This window comes from Phyllobates terribilis, unplaced genomic scaffold (assembly GCF_046119375.1).
Source record: "Phyllobates terribilis strain yellow unplaced genomic scaffold, ASM4611937v1 Scaffold_3__8_contigs__length_932513732, whole genome shotgun sequence".
In the NCBI taxonomy this organism is placed as follows: domain Eukaryota; kingdom Metazoa; phylum Chordata; class Amphibia; order Anura; family Dendrobatidae; genus Phyllobates; species Phyllobates terribilis.
Genome location: NW_027362763.1, coordinates 289,130,037 through 289,149,460, shown reverse-complemented (window position 1 = coordinate 289,149,460; position 19,424 = coordinate 289,130,037).

The following is a 19,424-nucleotide window of genomic DNA, read 5'->3' as shown; positions in this document are numbered from 1 at the left end:
TTTTTCCTTGCGGCAACGCTTTGCCTGCTCCATGTCATCCAAATACTTGTCAAAGTCAAACTCCTCATCTGATGAGGATGAAGATATGGCAGCAGTAGCACTGTCAGGACCCAAGTCCTCTGGCAGTCCTCCTGTAGGCCACTCATCCTAACTGCTACCTCAGTCAGAGCTTCTTTTCCTTTAGTAAGCTGTTGATCGTCAAGCAGTATACGATGACTTGGGTCCACATAAACAGCTGCCAGAAAAATTTTATTTTCCAATAGCTATGTCTCTCTCCGTTTCGTTTCATTGAAGCAGAAATGCCATCCGCGATTAAACCTCCTCTTTGGGACAGGCAAAATAGCAAGTTATTCCACTCCCTTATGAAAATGCCAGGAGTTAAATCCTCAGCTTGTAATTTTTTAGTCACAGTAAATGGCTGACTAAGCAATTCCTTCAATTCAGCCACCTGTGTTCATTGACCTTCATTTAGGGTTACCTGAGGGTTCGCCATATCTATAAGAAACGGTTTTAGTTCAAGCAATCGCTCAATCATTAAATAAGTGCTGCCCCACCGAGTGGCTTGATCGACAATTGCCCCTTTCCCAGCACGTCTTTTCAAGATGGAATCAATTTTAGGGGTTCTGGCGGCAATAACCAATTTCCTCACTTTTCCAATCAGATTTCCAGCATGTCCCTCTGGCAGACTATCTCTTATTGCGAGCTGCAGCGTGTGCACAACACAGCGCACGTGATGAATAGGAAAGTGTTTTGAAGCAGCTTCAACAAGATCATCTATTTCTAAAGTATAATTTTGCTGTTCTTCTGTTGTAATATCTGTTTGTTCCTCAGTTACATTAACAGCACTGTGGCCTTCCATCTCAAACATACTGAATCCTAAATTTTCCTCTAGCTGTTGTTCATTACTCTCATTCATCAGTTTAATTGTACTTAAGAACCTGTTCTTTTTTGAGTTCGTAATCTTGCAGAACTTTTTCCACTTAGGCCTGGAGAAACTGGCTGGTGTGATGAGCTTTAGTATCTTTTACTGCCAGTGTCTTGGTAACAATTTCTTTGTTGTCACAAACATATCGAACATTGATGGCAAAATACACTGCTCAAAAAAATAAAGGGAACACTCAAATAACACATCCTCGATCTGAATGAATGAAATATTCTCATTGAATACTTTGTTCTGTACAAAGTTGAATGTGCTGACAACAAAATCACACAAAAATCATCAATGGAAATCAAATGTATTAACCAATGGAGGCCTGGATTTGGAGTCACCCCCAAAATTAAAGTGGAAAAACACACTACAGGCTGATCCAACTTTGATGGAATGTCCTTAAAACAAGTCAAAATGAGGCTCAGTGTTGTGTGTGGCCTCCATGTGCCTGTATGACCTCCCTACAATGCCTCGGCATGCTCCTAATGAGGTTGTGGATGGTCTCCTGTGGGATCTCCTCCCAGACCTGAACTAAAGCATCCGCCAACTCCTGGACAGTCTGTGGTGCAACGTGACGTTGGTGGATGGAGCGAGACATGATGTCCCAGATGTACTCAATCGGATTCAGGTCTGGGGAACGGGCGGGCCAGTCCATAGCTTCAATGCCTTCATCTTGCAGGAACTGCTGACACACTCCAGCCACATAAGGTCTGGCATTGTCTTGGATTAGGAGGAAACCAGGGCCAACCGCACCAGCATATGGTCTCACAAGGGGTCTTAGGATCTCACCTGGGAACCTAATGGCAGTCAGGCTACCTCTGGCGAGCACATGGAGGGCTGTGCGGCCCTCCAAAGAAATGCCAACACACACCATTACTGACCCACTGCCAAACTGGTCATGCTGAAGGATGTTGCAGGCAGCAGATCGCTCTCCACGGCGTCTCCAGACTCTGTCACGTCTGTCACATGTGCTCAGTGTGAACCTGCTTTCATCTGTGAAGAGCACAGGGCGCCAGTGGCGACTTTGCCAATCCTGGTGTTCTGTGGCAAATGCAAAGCGTCCTGCACGGTGTTGGGCTGTGAGCACAACCCCCATCTGTGGACGTCGGGCCCTCATACCACCCTCATGGAGTCGGTTTCTAACCGTTTGTGCAGACACATGCACATTTGTGGCCTGCTGGAGGTCATTTTGCAGGGCTCTGGCAGTGCTCCTCCTGTTCATCCTTGCACAAAGGTGGAGGTAGCGGTCCTGCTGCTGGGTTGTTGCCCTCCTACAGCCCCCTCCACGTCTCCTGGTGTTCTGGCCTGTCTCCTGGTAGCGCCTCCAGCCTCTGGACACTACGCTGACAGACACAGCAAACTTTCTTGCCACAGCTCGCATTGATGTGCCATCCTGGATGAGCTGTACTACCTGAGCAACTTCTGTGGGTTGTAGAGTCCGTCTCATGCTACCACGAGTGTGAAAGCACAACCAACATTCCAAAATGATCAAAACATCAGCCAGAAAGCATTGGTACTGAGATGTGGTCTGTGGTCCTCACCTGCAGAACCACTTCTTTATTGAGTGTGTCTAGATAATTGCCAATAATTTCCATCTATTGTCTATTCCATTTGCACAACAGCATGTGAAATTGATTGTCAATCAGTGTTGCTTCCTAAGTGGACAGTTTGATTTCACAGAAGTTTGATTTACTTGGAGTTATATTCTGTTGTTTAAGTGTTCCCTTTATTTTTTGAGCAGTGTAGTTCACTCTGTGACGTGTGCAGGCATCCATTTTAAGAAACATGAAGTGTCTTTTGAGAGTCTTTTTAAGATCTTCCTTTTGTTTAAGGGCTTCTTCAATCACTAATTTTCTAATACTTTCTCTTTCCAGAGAAACACCAAGTTTGCGGGCCATTTCTCCATTAAGAGCTGTAAAAGCTGGTCGTGCAAATAATGATAATGGTACACCGTCCTTCACAACAAGCTGTATGAGCTGTCTTTTAAACATATCTGCTGTCATTGTTACAGTAACTGTCACTTACAAAATATCTTGTTAATGATGTTTGAGATGCTCTTGCCTCCTCCTTTGCCTGGCAAGAAGTGCTTGCCGCACGTTTCTTGGTGCTGCTCATAGGCGGATTATAATGAGGGCAATTTGGGCTACCGCCCGGGGCCCGGCCGTTCACGAGGGCCCATTGTCCAAAGAGTAATTGCCCTCATTATAATCCGCACAGCGGCCACCGCAGCCGCAGCTTGTTTAAATAAAGCTGGGTCCGTCCTGCTGAATGACGTCTGGCAGGACGTACCCAGCATACAGAGCGCGGGCACGTCTGTTTAAGTCACACCCACCATCTCTCTGCCAGAGAGGAGCATCTGATGGCGTCGCTCCTGAAGACAGGAGAAGCTGTGCCTGCCTGCGTGGTCTCTCAGTCCTCTGCACATCACCGTCTGCTTCCTCTGTGCGCGCAAGGAGTGTAAAGTATCTATGTGGCAGACTGGGAGTGTGCTCTGTATGTAAAGGCAGGGAGCTGGGGGCCATTGTAATTACTACAACTTGTGGGGGGATGGTAGTGTGATTGAACTACATGGGGCAGATGCCCCTCACAATGTCCCCTCCACTTTGGGAATTAGCTTGTATCATGTATTTATATAGCGCATGAAGAGATCACAGTTAAATAGATGTAATGTTTTCAGTCTCAGTGTGACCTCAGGCTTCTCATCTTAGCCTGGATCACGATCACCCCTTTCATTTGAGATGGGTAAGGCTATGTGCCCACGATGCAGAAATGCTCCGGATTTTTTCTTGAGCGTTTCTGCATCTCCCTGGCAGAAAAAACGCATGCGGATTGTACATGCGGATTTTATATGCGTTTTCCTGCCAGGGACAAGCGGATGTGAAGCGTTCTTCACTGTCATTTCCGCATGCGGGTTGACAAGCGCTTTCCAAGCGATTTTAGCATCACTTGGAAAGTGCTTGACAACTTGGTCACACTATATAAATCCATGCAAACAGCATGGATTTATATAGTGTGACCCGAGAGAATGTCAAAAAATAAACCTATACTTACTTTCCGATGGCCCCTGCAGTCTTGCTGCGCTCCTGTGCTGGCTGCCGGCAGATCGCGGTACGCTGTACTGAAGGACCTGCCGTCACATGACTGTGATGTCACCGCAGGTCCTTCAGTCCTGCGTGATCTGTAGGCAAGCACAGGGAAGGAGTCCGGGGGCCGTCGGAAGGTGAATATAATCTTTATTTTTTATTTTATTATTTTTTTTACAGCTTTTAGGGTACCTGGGTGTGGAGGAGAGTCTCCTGTCCTCCACACCCGGGTACCATCCACACATTAGAACGCGCCAATTACGCAAGTACAGATGCAGTCTTGCGGAATTAGCGCGGTCTAATGCAAGTCAATGGCGGCGAAAACGCAGCACTTCCGCAAAATAATTGGTAGTGCTGCGTTTTTTTCCACAATGATAATCCGCAGCGGAAATTTCCGCAGCATGTGCACAGCACATGTGGATTATCATTGGGGGACATGGCAGACCTTCTACCATGTGTTTTTTAAGCGTTTCTGCAGCAATTTTGCCGCTGCGGAAACGCTTAAAAAACGCATCGTGGGCACACAGCCTTATAGAGGAATCTCTGCTGGCAGCCCAGTAAAATATTACATTTAATTAACTGGGATCTGTTTATGTGGTTTATGATGCAAATATATGATGCAAGCAAAATGCCAAAGTGGAGGGCACAGTGTGCAGGGGCATTTGCCCCATGTAGTTCAATCACACTCCCATCACCCACATTTTATCCATAACAATAATGGCCAATTGCCTTTACATGCAGAGCACTGCTGCAAATTCTGCTTCTGTGTATTTATACCATTGTCACTATTTCAAATGCAAATATGCAGTTAATAGCGCTCTGAAGCGATGTGACCATTGCACTGAGAGTCCCGCTGCCAGCAGTAATTATACTTTATTCCTCTCAGTTGCCTCAGGCTTTCTCTCATAGATGTGCATCCAGCATGGCTTTATGGCTGTAACCACATCCTAGCGCTCAGCATTAGGCAGGATTCACACGGTACCGGAAATATCCATGTGTCCGTGTGCCACATCAGGATCACACGGACCGGCGCCTGGGAATCCGTGTACAGTTAGCACTGTTCCCAAGCGCAGGGTGCTGAACACTGCTCTTGCAATGTCCCTGTGTAAAAATAAGAATAAAATAATAAAATCCTTATACTCACCTGTCCGGAGATGTCCCCCCCTGTAATCCTCCGACCGCTGACGTCGAGGAGCAGGGCAGAATGAGCCGCTCCAGCAAGTGGGCCCCGGAGCTGTGCTGAGCTCAGGAACAGTGTCCTGTCACTCACTGAGCGCAGCTCCGGATCAGCTCATTCTCCCCGGCATCAGCCATCAGAGGATTGCAGAAGGGACATCTCCGGACAGGTGAGTATATGGATTTTATTATTTTATTCTTATTTTTACACAGGGACACAGCAAGAGCTGACACTACTACCCTTATCATTGTCTCTGCTTGTGCTGATCGCAGGGACAATCGGCACTTGGGAACAGTGTTAACTGTGGCGCTGGTTCCCAGGCGCCGGTACGTGTCACACAGATGTCATCCGTGTGGGATGTTTTGCGGACCATGCATCCACAAAAAAAACGGACATGTCAGCGTGTTGAGCACATGGACACACAGTCTGTGGAAACACACTGACATGTGCACAGACCCATTCATTTGAATGGGTCTGCGTGTGTCAGTGTCTCCAGTACGTGTGGAAACTGTCACCACATGTACTGGAAACACGGACGTGTGAAAGAGGCCTTAGATCCAGCTTCCAATCAGTGCAGGGATGCAGTTACAGCCGCTGCTCACTATGCACAGAGGAGTGACTGAGGCCATGCCGGCCTCACCCCTATGACTGGAAAGTTAGGGTCACACAAGCATATAAAAAAAATCGGTCCCATTCTCATGAATAAAATTGGTACGATTTTTTTCTCACTTGTGATATATAGGAGGCTCTGTGCGGGCTCATACTGTATATGGGGGTTTATACTGTTGGGGGTTATGTGCAAACTCATACTTTATATTGGAGGCTATGTGGGGGCTCATTATGTATATGAGAAGCTATGTGCAGGCACATTCTCTATGTGCGAGCTTTTTCTGCATATAGGGAGCTATGTGTGGGCTCATACTGTATAAAGGAGACTATATGGGGGCTCACTCTGTATGTAGGGAACTATGTGGGGGCTTATTCTGTATATAGATAGCTATGTGCAAGCTCATACTGTATATAGGAGGCTATATGGGAGCTCATACTGTATATATGGAGCTACGTGGAGCTTATACTGTGTATAGGTAGTCATGCAAGTGCTCATACTGTAGGTAGCTATGTGGGGCTCAGTGTGTGTGCATATTATAAATTATATATATATATATATATATATATATATACATACACACACACACACACACACACACACACACACACACACACACACACACACGTGGGGCTCATACTGTACCTAGGGAGCTATGTGCGGGCTCATACTGTATGTAGGGGGCTGTGTCCTCATTGCAGTACAGCTTATGGTCTCCTTTTCTTGTCCTGATTGAAGGAATAACCTGATGAATCCCTGAATGACCAAAAGAAAGGGGAAATGCATTGGAAGAAAATGCTAATAAGCTAAGTACACAAGTGTTCAGGCTATATACATATATAGGATATTCAATGTCCATAGAAGTGACTCGCCCCCTGGGCCGTGGGGCACTCGGATCCGGGCAATAGGGGAACGATGGGGGTAGTAGTGGCTACCCGGTTCCGTGGCTCAGGGTGGTCAGACCAGTGGTAGTCTGCGACGCACTGTTGGTGTGTCCGACTACGCCACCCGTGGATTGCGGTCAGTGCGGACCGCCGCTGCCAGGTAGACCGCTGGGGCTGATGATGTATGCAGCTGGGATAGTGTGACTCCCCATGGGAAGAGTGCGGCCCCAGGGCAGTATAATGGAAGATGGGGGTGATGGTGTAGGGCGTCCCAGTACCGTTAGTGCTGGAGGAGCAAGGAGCACACAGACAACAGGTTGCAGTCCAGGGTCTTTACTAGAACAGGTGAACTGACCCACAAACAGTCCCGGCTAGGAGGGGACCTGGATGTCTGAGAGCAATTGGAAAATTGGCCCTGGTTAGGGTGAGGGTGTAGGCCTACCGTGCTCTCTGCGCTCCTTCTGGCTAGCTCCTCCTGGTAGGGTAACAGCCCACGGTCCCGAGCTCACCGTGTCTTCTCGCCCGTATGGTTTGCAACGTGGGTTCCTTTCTACTCCCGGCCTGGTACGGCTCTGCTGGTCCCTTCTGCTGTGGCGGAGCCTCCGGGCTTCTTAGGCCAAGGAACGTACAGTCCCCTGCGGACTGGTTATCTGCTGTAGGACGTGGAATCCTCACAGCCTCAGACACCAAAGTCTGGTAAATTTGGTTCTTTATCTGCCAGGACAGGCGTACTTCACCTCTTGTCCCTGGCTTGTGGCTCTCCTACCGCCACACGTCCTCTTAGGGTGCAATACAACTGTCACTCTCTGCTCTGGGACACCTCTCAGTCCTGAGACAGGTCGTCCAGTTCTCTCTAACCCTGCACCCAGTTCCAGCTTTTATAGGGGCAGCCTGCTCCCCCTACTGGCCTGAGACAGGACGTATTGCATGCTAATGTTCCCCTGACTAGAGAACCTCCCCCTTGCTCTCAGGCACAGCTTTATTATAGTTGTGGCATCCAGGCCAGGGTGACACATTCCCCCCTAGTAAAATTTAGTACTCTGGGACTAAACAGTAAACAAAGACAATATGCATGACTATAAAACATTATCAGGAAAGTGACGCACAGATTGAGTTCTTAAGGTCACAGTGTGGTCTGTGACCGGGTGTCCATATCACCAACACAACGGGGAGCCTTAAACAGGTGGGGGTCTGTCCTACCCCAAGTCCTTTACAGTCTTAGTTCATTCCTTGGTTAGGCTCCGAACGCAGTCCATACAAAGTCCCGGTTATTAAAAGTCCATAACCTTTGAGTCCGTACGGTAACTGCAAGAAACTGAAATACACTATTAATAATCATGCAGGTAACTTGGCAAACATTTCAACATTTGGCAACAGGGTTATTTACAATTTTAGTGCAGCCTATATTCTCCAGCAAGCGGGTATCTGCCCCTTTGTGCTCCTGGTTGACCTCCTTAATCCTCTGTCTGGTGGTGGACCGACCTGACTTTCCCCACTAACGTTAGGGTGTACAGCTACCAGCTGGGTGTACAGGTAGGGCAGGCAGCTGTCTGCGGGTCCTTTGGCTTACCGCAGGCATGGCAGGCTCACTGTCAACAGAGGGTTGACTCTCCTGGCTGCTGGTACAGGCTCTTCTGCCTCTGGAACTGCTTGCTCCTCTTCACCTTCCGGCTCTGGTGCAGGTTGTTGTTGCGCAGTCGGTTGCAGGAAATTGTAACATACCTGGCGGCGTCCTTGCATGGTGGTCCATCACCCACTGTGCAAGAGCGCGCACTTGATCTCCAGTCCAGAATGTCTCTCTGGCTTCCCTCCATGCTGTCTGTTTGTGTCTGTTTCTGCTGCTTAAGGGCGGCGCCCGATCACTTCCTGCTTTTTGTACCTGCTGTGGGTCACACCCCTTGTGCGTCCTCAGCCTATTGCTGTCTGTCACCTGGTATATAGCTCAGCTGCTCCAATCAATTCCTGCCTGAGCATAGTGTTTTCATTCAGTGTGTGCTTGCACTCTGAAGTTTCCAGGTCCTGTTCTGTGTTCTCTTGTCTGCCTATCCTGGAGGCTGTATTTCCAGGCCTGTCTGAACACGCTCCTAGCCTGTTCCTCCTGCCTTCTAGGGGCTGATTACCTAGACCCGCTCCTGTATCTTGTCTGTCCTGTCTGAACTCTCTCCTATCCTTTACCTGTTTTGCCTCTATGTCCGTTCCCTTCCTTTTTCTGCAGAGTCTGAACTCGTACCTAACTCCTGCTTGTTGTCTCTGTACTCCCGTTTGTGGTCCACTCGCTACTTCACTGCAAGTACCCTGTGGGTATCTGGCTCTGCCTTTCTCTTCCTGTCTGTTCCGTGTGAACAGAGCCCTGTCCCCCCTGCTCTGGCTCCTTTGCTCACCGCTCCGGCGGTTCTAGCCTGCTCTGGCTCCTTTGCTCACCGCTCCGGCGGTTCTAGCCTGCTCTGGCTCCTTTGCTCACCGCTCCGGCGGTTCTAGCCTGCTCTGACTCCTTTGCTCACCGCTCCGGCGGTTCTAGCCTGCTCTGGCTCCTTTGCTCACCGCTCCGGCGGTTCTAGGCTGCTCTGGCTCCTTTGCTCGCTGCTCCGGCAGCCTTGCTCCGCTCTGACCCTTTTGCTCACTGCTCCGGCAGCCTTGCTCCGCTCTTATCCTTTTTGCTCACTGCTCCGGCAGTCTCGCTCCGCTCTTATCCTTTTGCTCACTGCTCCGGCAGTCTTGCTCCACTCTTGCTCACCGCTCCAGGCGGCCTCGTCCTGCTTTACTCTTGCTCACTGCTCCGGCAGTCTCGCTCAGCTCTGACCCTTTGCTCACCGCTCCTGGTGGCCTTGTCCTGCTCTACTCTTGCTCACCGCTCCAGGCGGCCTCGTCCTGCCCTGCTCTTGCTCACCTCTCTGGGCGGCCTCACTCTGCTGTGTTTGTCCGCCACATCTGTGGTTCTGTTCCTGAGTCCCAGTGTGTACTGGGTCCTATCCCGCCTGTGTTCCTACCTGCTAGTGCCTCCCTGTCTGCACTCTAGCTGTGCTTGCCTGTACCCCCCTGCCTGCATACCCGCCTGCCTGCATCCCAGTTGAGCCAGCCTATACCCACCAGTCTGTGTGCCAGCCTACCAGTCTGTTCCTGTATTCCCCTGTGTGGGTCAACAGCCGTGTCCGGGGTCTGTCCTGGAGTAGCACCTAGTCCCTCTGCTCGGTTCCTCCTTGGTGCACTGGCGTCGTATGCCGTCGTGCGACCCTGGTCGGATCGGGTGAATACCTAGTTACGCCCCTCCAGGCATTCACTCTCCGGCACGGTCCAGTGGAATCACTACAATCACACGCCGCTCAGCCCGGGCGTGTGCATTACAGAAATGTAGGACGGGTACCACTATTGCATCATTTATTCGAGTCCAGGACTGAGGGAACTCTCCAAGAACGGTGCTGATCATTTCTTCCTTGTCCTCTGCGGGTTCAAGGTCACTTTGATCCTCTTCTGGACTACGGAGTTGCTCGGGGCATCTTTTGAGGTGGTCTCTGGAGACGGTACTAGTGGTTTCTCCTCCGTCCTTGGTGATCACGCACACCTTCGGGTTGTCGTGACCAGACTGCAGTACGGTGTAGGGTTCCCTTTCCCATTGGTCGTCCAACTTGTGAAGCCTTCTCTTTCGCTTCAGGACCTGCTCACCAGGTTCTAGGGGACCAGCAGGGGCGTGTTGGTTGAAGAGTTTTTCTTGCCTCTCTCTCACCTGGGCCAGGCTCCACACTCTCCTGTACCTTCTTGTACTGCAGTTGCCTTTCCGTATCCCAGTCCGCATCCGGGGAGGTGTCCTCAGGTGTTAGGACTCCCATCTACAGGTCTACGGGCAGCTTACCTGGTCTAGCTCGCATCAGGTAAGCCGGGGTGCAGTTTGTAGCATTCACCGGGATATGGTTGTATAAGTCTATTAGATCCGGCAGTTTTTCTGGCCACAGGCTGCGTTCCTCCAGGGGCAACGTCTTCAGGAGATCAATGACTATATTGTTCATTTTTCTCACACATCCCGTTGGTTTGTGGGTGGTAAGACGTTGTCCGAATCTTCTTACAGCCATAGAGGTTGCAGAATTCTTGGAAGATTTCAGCTTCGAACGCTGGACCCTGGTCTGTCAGGACCTGTTCCGGATACCCGTGTGGACGGCAGAAGTATTGCTGGAAGGCTCTGGCCACCGTTTGGGCTGTCAAGTCTTTCACCGGGACCACCACTAGAAAACGGGAATAGTGGTCCACGATTGTCAGGGTGTAGATGTATCCTGACCGGCTTGGAGCCAATTTGATGTGGTCCAGAGCTACCAGCTCAAGAGGCTGCTGGGTGACGATGGGTTTCAAGGGCGCCTTCTGGCTGGTGCGGTCTTTTCTCCTTAAGTTACAAGGGCCACAGTCCCTGCACCACTTCTCTACAGCCCCTCTCATGCCGACCCAAAATAACCGTCCTCTTAGCAGGAACTCCAGTTTCTTCCAACCGAAGTGCCCCGCTCTGTCATGGTAAGCCCCCAGGACCATAGCTGCATCCCGCCTTGGGACCACGACTTGCCAGGTCAGCTCGTGTGTCCGGTGGTTGACAAGTCTTCTGCACAGCTTGCCTTTGTAGAGGAACAGCTTGCTCTTCTCTTTCCATAGCTGCTTGGCTTCCTCTGGAGCATCCGGATCTAAGTGGGCGTCTTCCTGGGTCAGCAGATCTTTCACCAGGCGGATTGCAGGGTCACTATCTTGGGTCTCGGCCCAGCTGTGGTGAGGTAGGGGATTGATCATAACGGTTGTTAGATCTTCCTCCTTCACGCGGTGGGAGTATTGAGCGGCTCCATACCGGTGAGACGCGCGGAGTTCTACCTCCTCCAGCTCTTCTGGGTCTTCGTCACCTTCAGGTAAGTGAGGCATTCTCGATAAGGCGTCAGCGTTGGCATTGGTTTTGCCTGCCCGGTACTTGATCACGAAGTCATAATTGGAGAGACGGGCCATCCACCGCTGTTCCAGGGCACCAAGTCTTGCACTGTCTAGGTGTGTTAACGGGTTGTTGTACACAGTGAACTTTGCGGAGGCCAGGTAATGCTTGAAGCGTTCCGTTACGGCCCACACCACCGCCAAGAATTCTAGCTTGAAGGAGCTGTAATTCTCCGGGTTCCTCTCGGTGGGCCTCAGCTTCCGGCTGGCGTACGTGATCACCCTTTCTCTGCCCTGTTGGTTTTGTGACAGTACGGCTCCCAGTCCCACATTTTGGGGTCTGTGTGGAGAATAAAAGGCTGGCCATAATCAGGGTAGGCCAGGATCTCATCTCCTGTGAGGGCCATCTTCAACTGGCGGAAGGACTCCTCTTCCAGTTTATCTCACTTGAAGGGTGGCTTTTGGCTTCTGGACTTAGACTGCCCTATCAGGAGGTCCTGCATAGGAGCTGCCATCTTAGTGAACCCGGGGATGAACCTTCGGTAGTAGCCTACCAACCCGAGGAACTGCCTCACTTCTTTGATGTTCGAGGGGCTTGGCCAGCTCTTGATTGCCGTGACCTTGTCAGGGTCGGGGGCTACTCCTTCTGCACTTACCACGTGCCCTAGGTACTTGACCTTCGGTTTCAACAGGTGACACTTCGATGGTTTCACCTTCAGGCTGTAGCCTGCCAGGGCTTCGAACACCTCGGTCAGGTACTTTAGATGGTCCTCGTAAGTCTTTGAATAGACGATCACGTCGTCCAGGTAAAGGAGGACCGTCTCGTAGTTTCGGTGCCCTAGACAGCATTCCATCAGCCTCTGGAAGGTCCCTGGTGCGTTGCAGAGCCCAAAGGGCATACAGTTGAACTCGCTCAGTCTCATCGGGGTGGTGAAGGCGGTCTTCTCCTTGTCAGCCTCTGCCACAGGAACCTGCCAGTACCCGCTAGTAAGGTCCAAAGTAGAAAAGAAGTTAGCTGATTTTAGTGCGGCTAAAGACTCCTCTATTCTAGGCAGCGGATATGCGTCTTTGTGGGTGATACGGTTGATTTGTCTATAGTCCACGCACTTTCTCATGGTGCCGTCTTTCTTTTTTACCAGAACCAGGGGGGCTGCCCAGGGGCTACAGCTATCTCTAATGACCCCAGCATCTTTCATTTATCTTAGCATCCCCTTTGCGTTCTGATAATGTGCAGGGGGTACAGGTCTGTGTCTTTCTTTTATTGGTGGGTGGCTCCCTGTGGGGATGTGGTGTTCTATCCCTTTTACTCTGCCGAAGTCTAGCGGGTGCTTACTAAAGACTCTCTCGTACTCCTGTACCACCCGGTAGACTCCTTGTTTTTGGTGCAGGGGAGTGGAGTCAGCACCCACATGGAGTTTCTGGCACCAGTCCTCCTTTTGTTTCTGGGAGCCATTACCCTCCGCCTGTGGAGATGGAGGCAAGGGTTGCACGGCCCTGATAGCTTTGTGCTCAACAGTTTGGCAAGTGTAGCGTACCTGGGTAAATGTACCTCCCTCTCCCCAATGTTGAGAATGCGAACGGGCACCCTCCCGTGACGGACATCAACCACCCCCCAGGCTGTCAAAATGGTGGGCCTGCTGTCTGAGTACACGGGTTCTACCATGGCTTGGTAGTCTCTACCTCTCAACCCGATTGCAGTCCGACATCAGATCATCATTTCACTTTTGGGAGGCATGGAAATGGGGAATGGGTCACTCATTCTTACGCTACCGATCTCACCACCAGACAGTTGTACCTGCTGCCGTCTCATTAGGGCTTTTATCTCTTTGTTGAGGACTCTGTTGGCTGGAACTAGCATTCACCGCCACCTATTGTAGAATTACAATTACCTCTGAAAGACAATTTTCAATCACGTTAGTACCCACAGTTATTTTAGGGTGACTTTCACGACGGTCAATGTCCACAATAATCACTCCCTATGCCGGTAGTTCAACTTTACCAATTTTATTGGTCATCTCCTTGAACCCCATCTGCGGCACGGGCAAGCCATTACTGGCGATAATGCTCAAGTTACTGTCTGGATACCGCTTTATATCAGCATCAGTCCAATACTGCTTAAAAAGTACATAAGGGATAGTGGTTACTTGCGACCCAGCATCCAGCAAGGCGCTCATGGGGATACCGTCCAGCACCACGGGTAAAACCGGGCGCCCCCCAACGTACTTATCACGCCAATTATAAGGGCCTGGTGATCTTATGCCTGGGGGTTGGCCCTCTGCCCCAGGTTGGACCCGTTTAAATTACAGTACCTGGAAATGTGTCCGGGCTGGTTGCGATCGACGGCAAATGGGCTGTCCAACCTCTGCGTAGTGGTCTGTGGGCCTCCCTCGGAACGACGGGATCCTCCTCTGTCGACGCCACAGGACATCCTCCGGACTTGAAGCCAACTCGATGGGTCTTGACGGGTCCACTTGTAACGCCTGGACGGTCCTGGTCAACGCCGCGACGCTCCTGGTCAGCTCCTGGACTTGGTGATGCAGATCTTTTGACGGGGCTTGGTTCAGGGCCTGTGCATCAGCCCCCACGGAGTCCATAGGGAAGGGTGCTGCCTCCTGGTGGTAGGTGAGAGCAGGACGTCGGGGGTTTATAGCGCCACTGGTTGCGGGTTCACGGAGCACCCTTATGGCCCTGTCCTTAAATTGGGCAAAGGTCAGATCAGGGTTCTGAAAGAACATGAGGCACAGTTGGGCCCTGTGGGCGCTAGACAGCAGACCTTCTATGAATTGTTCTGTTAGCAGCTTGTCCGTTTCCTGCACGCTGCCAGGGTCAGTTTGTTTGATGGCCCTCAAGGCTTCCTGAAAATTTAGGGCATAGTCTCTGATGCTGTCCTGTGCCCGCTGCTTACATCCATTAGAACCGCATTTTAATTTCTGCTGAGGTACGGGTATCAAAGGTACCTCGCAGCCGGGCCAGAATGTCCTTCACAGTCCTTTTCTCCTCAGCGGGCCACGTCTTTACCTCCCGCTGGGCTGCGCCAGTTAACTGCCCCATCAGTATGCTGACCTTCTGTTCCTCTGTCAGGGGGTAAACTTGGAACAAACTGTACAGCCTTTCCTTAAAATCAGTCAGGGCATGGGGCTCCCCTGAGTACTTAGGCAGCCAGGCCGCTCCAGGGATGTAGGGCAGGGAAAAGGGCATCACCGCTGCTGCAGCTGCGCTGGTGGTAGTGGGCGCCTCTGTATCCGTCATCTTCCTCCCCCCTAGTTAAGCGCGGCCTACCTTCCGACGATCCTCTTCTGTAGGCTGTGGCTCCGCTGGTGCTGCTCCGGACGAGGACCTTGCGGTGGGTCCTGGTGACGTCAGCGTCGCTCTCTCTCCGTTCCAGGACCTTGCGCAGTGTCGGTGCGTGGGGCGGAGCTTCGGGTCTCGCGCGGTTTGGACGTCCACGCCCCTCTTCTTCCCGCGCGGCGTCCTGAAGATGGCGTCCGATGGCGGGAACCGACGGAAGATGGCGGGAGACGGCTGGAAATGGCGGGAAACCTCTTTTCAGGTACGTGCACAGTCTCTTTTAGGCACGCAATACCCGTTTGTGGCGGGATGGTTACTATCCTGCCAACTACGCCAAAGCTGACTCGCCCCCTGGGCCGTGGGGCACTCGGATCCGGGCAATAGGGGAACGATGGGGGTAGTAGTGGCTACCCGGTTCCGTGGCTCAGGGTGGTCAGACCAGTGGTAGTCTGCGACGCGCTATTGGTGTGTCCGACTACGCCACTCGTGGATTGCGGTCAGTGCGGACCGCCGCTGCCAGGTAGACCGCTGGGGCTGATGATGTATGCAGCTGGGATAGTGTGACTCCCCATGGGAAGAGTGTGGCCCCAGGGCAGTATAATGGAAGATGGGGGTGATGGTGTAGGGCGTCCCAGTACCGTTAGTGCTGGAGGAGCAAGGAGCACACAGACAACAGGTTGCAGTCCAGGGTCTTTACTAGAACAGGTGAACTGACCCACAAACAGTCCCGGCTAGGAGGGGACCTGGATGTCTGAGAGCAATTGGGAAATTGGCCCTGGTCAGGGTGAGGGTGTAGGCCTACTGTGCTCTCTGCGCTCCTTCTGGCTATCTCCTCCTGGTAGGGTAACAGCCCACGGTCCCGAGCTCACCGTATCCTCTCGCCTGTATGGTTTGCAACGTGGGTTCCTTTCTACTCCCGGCCTGGTACGGCTCTGCTGGTCCCTTCTGCTGTGGCGGAGCCTCCGGGCTTCTTAGGCCAAGGAACGTACAGTCCCCTGCCTGCTGGTTATCTGCTGTAGGATTTGGAATCCTCACAGCCTCAGACACCAAAGTCTGGTAAATTTGGTTCTTTATCTGCCAGGACAGGCGTACTTCACCTCTTGTCCCTGGCTTGTGGCTCTCCTACCACCACACGTCCTCTTAGGGTGCAATACAACTGTCCCTCTCTGCTCTGGGACACCTCTCAGTCCTGAGACAGGTCGTTCAGTTCTCTCTAACCCTGCCCCCAGTTCCAGCTTTTATAGGGGCAGTCTGCTCCCCCTACTGGCCTGAGACAGGAGATATTGCATGCTAATGTTCCCCTGACTAGAGAACCTCCCCCTTGCTCTCAGACACAGCTTTATTATATTTGTGGCATCCAGGCCAGGGTGACACAGAAGCGTGACTGAGGTATATGGAAGTTTTGGGGTTTTAATTGCACTGCCACATGACCGGCCATTTATGATCTGAAGGGTTATTCTTTGTTTGACAAGGACATCATCTACACTTCTTCTTGGACTTTGTTAGGGTTTTTTTCTGATAAGATAGTTGAATAATATTTCTGATACATACCCGTCAGCCCACTAGTATCTATCCTGTATACATTTGTATATGTTCATTACATATTATCTGATCACCTACTGAGGATGCCTGGTCAGTTAGAGTTAGTGGTAGGGCTACAAAGGGGCAGTCGGCGAGGAGCGGGGGCGCCATACTGTTTCAAGTTAGGGTGGCAACCTCCGCTGTCAGGAAGGGAATTGTCAAGGCCAAAACGAATCCCTATCTCCCCTCATTTCTGCTCTTATTTTATATCACTTTTTTTCTGTGCAAAGTGTTTCTATTTTTTAAACGAAATAGAGATTTTTTTTTTTTTTTGTTATGGTTTACATGTATAAGAGCCCCCATAGGTTGATCACTCTGTTCTATTTTATGTAGCGCTATGTACAGTGCTGTACATAAGGGAAAAAAATTGACGTTTTCCATCTACAGCTGTGAACTAGAGCACCTGTGTGTTACTCACATGACCCATCACATGAGCTATCAAAGGAGATTATGTGACATGATGGGGGGGCCCATGCCTTCCAAACTGCCCGGGGCCCTGGCTACTCTAAAGGCCCCGTCACACTTAGCGACGCTGCAACGATCCCGACAACGATATGACCTGTCAGGGATCGTTGCTGCGTCGCTATGTGGTTGCTGGTGAGCTGTCAAACAGGCAGGCTCACCAACGATCAGGGGAGCAGCGACATCGTGGAAAGAATCTTTCCACGATGTCCTGCTCCTGGTTACCAGCCTGCTGAAGCAGGAGCAGGCTGGTAACCATGGTAAACATCGGGTTACTAGGGGCACACGCGCACCTAGTAACCCACTGTTTATCATGGTTACCACTCTGCTACAGTGAGCGGGAGGTTACGGCTCACTTTAGCAGGCTCGTAACCATGATAAACAATGGGTTACTAGGTGCGTGTGTGCCCCTAGTAACCCAATGTTTATCATGGTTACGAGCCTGATCGCTGCTCCCGCTGGTCACACACAGCGATGTGTGCTGACCAGCGGGAGGGCAACGACCAAAAAATGGTCCAGGACACTTTGCAGCGATCAGCGACCTCACAGCAGGGGCCTGATCGTTGCAAAGTGTCACACATAGCGACATTGCTGGTGAGGTCGCTGTTGCGTCACCAAAACCGTGACACAGCAGCGATCTCGCTATGTGAGATGGGGGCTTTAATCCACCCCTGGTGCTGCTGTTATCTTTCTCAGTCACAGCTTTGAAAACTTCTGGGTGGAATCGTTGTAAATGTCTTTTTAGATTGGAAGCTCTTGGAGCATTTTTATCACTGCCTGAGTATGCACTGATTTTGGCATCACAGCATTTGTTTTCGTCTGGGTCACTTGTCATACATTGACACACAAAATATTTTTCATCTTGAGTCCCTGTGAAATGCTCAAATACAGCTGACTTCATGGGGAGCTTCTTAGACATTTTGTAATCATATAAATTCACTCTCAAAATAATTTTGTCCTATAAAATAAAATAATCTATAATTCCAGCAAGAACAGGGAACCATGTACAGTGGGGAAAATAAGTATTTAATACACTGACAATTTTGCAAGTTTTCCCACCTACAAAGAATGGAGAGGTCTGTAATTGTACACTTCACCTGTGAGAGACAGACTAAAAAAAAAAATCCAGAAAATCACATTGTATGATTTAAATAATATGCATTTTATTGCATGAAATACGTATTTGATACAATAGAAAAACAGAACTTAATGTTTGGTACAGAAACCTTTGTTTGCAATTACAGAGGTCAGACGTTTCCTGTAGATTCTGTTTCTCTCAGTTGAAGTGTACCTATGATTAAACATTTCAGACCTCTCCTTTCTTTGTAGGTGGGAATAGACAGTGTATCAAATACATACTTTCCTCACTGTATAATTTTAGATAGAAATAAAACAAACTTTGCATAAATCAGTAGTACAGATGACAAATATAAAATTTGTAAAATATGTTATTAGATAGCTTTACTTTGAATTTCCAATCTCAGGCTTTTCTTAGGGTACAGCTCACTAAATGCTTCACAGTCTATGAAGAGGGGAGGAGGGAGGGAGCATTGTGTATCATACTCCAGGAACAAAGAAACTGATAACAGAGCTAATAACGTGATGTTTTGGCTTCTATACCTATACAAGTCCTCATATAAGTCCTCATCAATCCTGTTGCTGTATTTTCCCTGTATATTGTATGTATATTGAATAGAAGCTAGCTTCCCAAAAGTATATGAGCTCAAAGAAAAAACAAACAAGCATCAAGCATACAGAGAGTTTATACAGTATACTGGACTATTGATTTATCCACAGTTTATTGAAAGTTTAAATATACTTTAAGAAGTAATTACCTTAATCTTGTTATCCTGTTCACTTTAGCAATTCTTCTGAGATGAGTGCAGGCCTTCCTTCTTTCTGAGTGTGTTTACTTTTTACCCTTGTCTGTAGAGGAGCTTCACTGGAGTGCAGCACTGACTTATCTCAGCTAAGACAAAGCCTAGATCCTCAGGCTACATTCACACCATGGGCATAGCCAGGATCAAAACTAGGGAGGGGGCAGAACCTCATACTGTTCCGCAGAACCTCATACTGCACACCTCAGCTGCTGCAGAACCTCATACTGCACACCCCTACACTTGAAAATAAAGCCTGCACCTTAAGATGTGGTGAATGCAGTCTATTTATTCCAACTATCAATTGATGTTGATGTGTAACTGAAGATGAGCAATGCCTGTCCTGGGCGTCCTTTTGGGCAGCTATGAGGTGTACCTGACTAGTGCTAAAAACAAAGGAGTGTTAGTCTGTGTGCTACCGGGGTTTCATTCTTTTTGGTACAGATAAGAGATGGATAAATGGATGGATGGATAGATAGATAGAGGGATGGATGGATGGATAAATAAATGGAGAGATAGAGGGATAAATAAAAGGATAGATGAACGGATAGATGGAGGGATAGATGGATAGATTAATACATGGAGGGATAGATAGAGTTTGATAGACAGATGACAGCTACAGACAGCAAATAGTACATTGCACATAT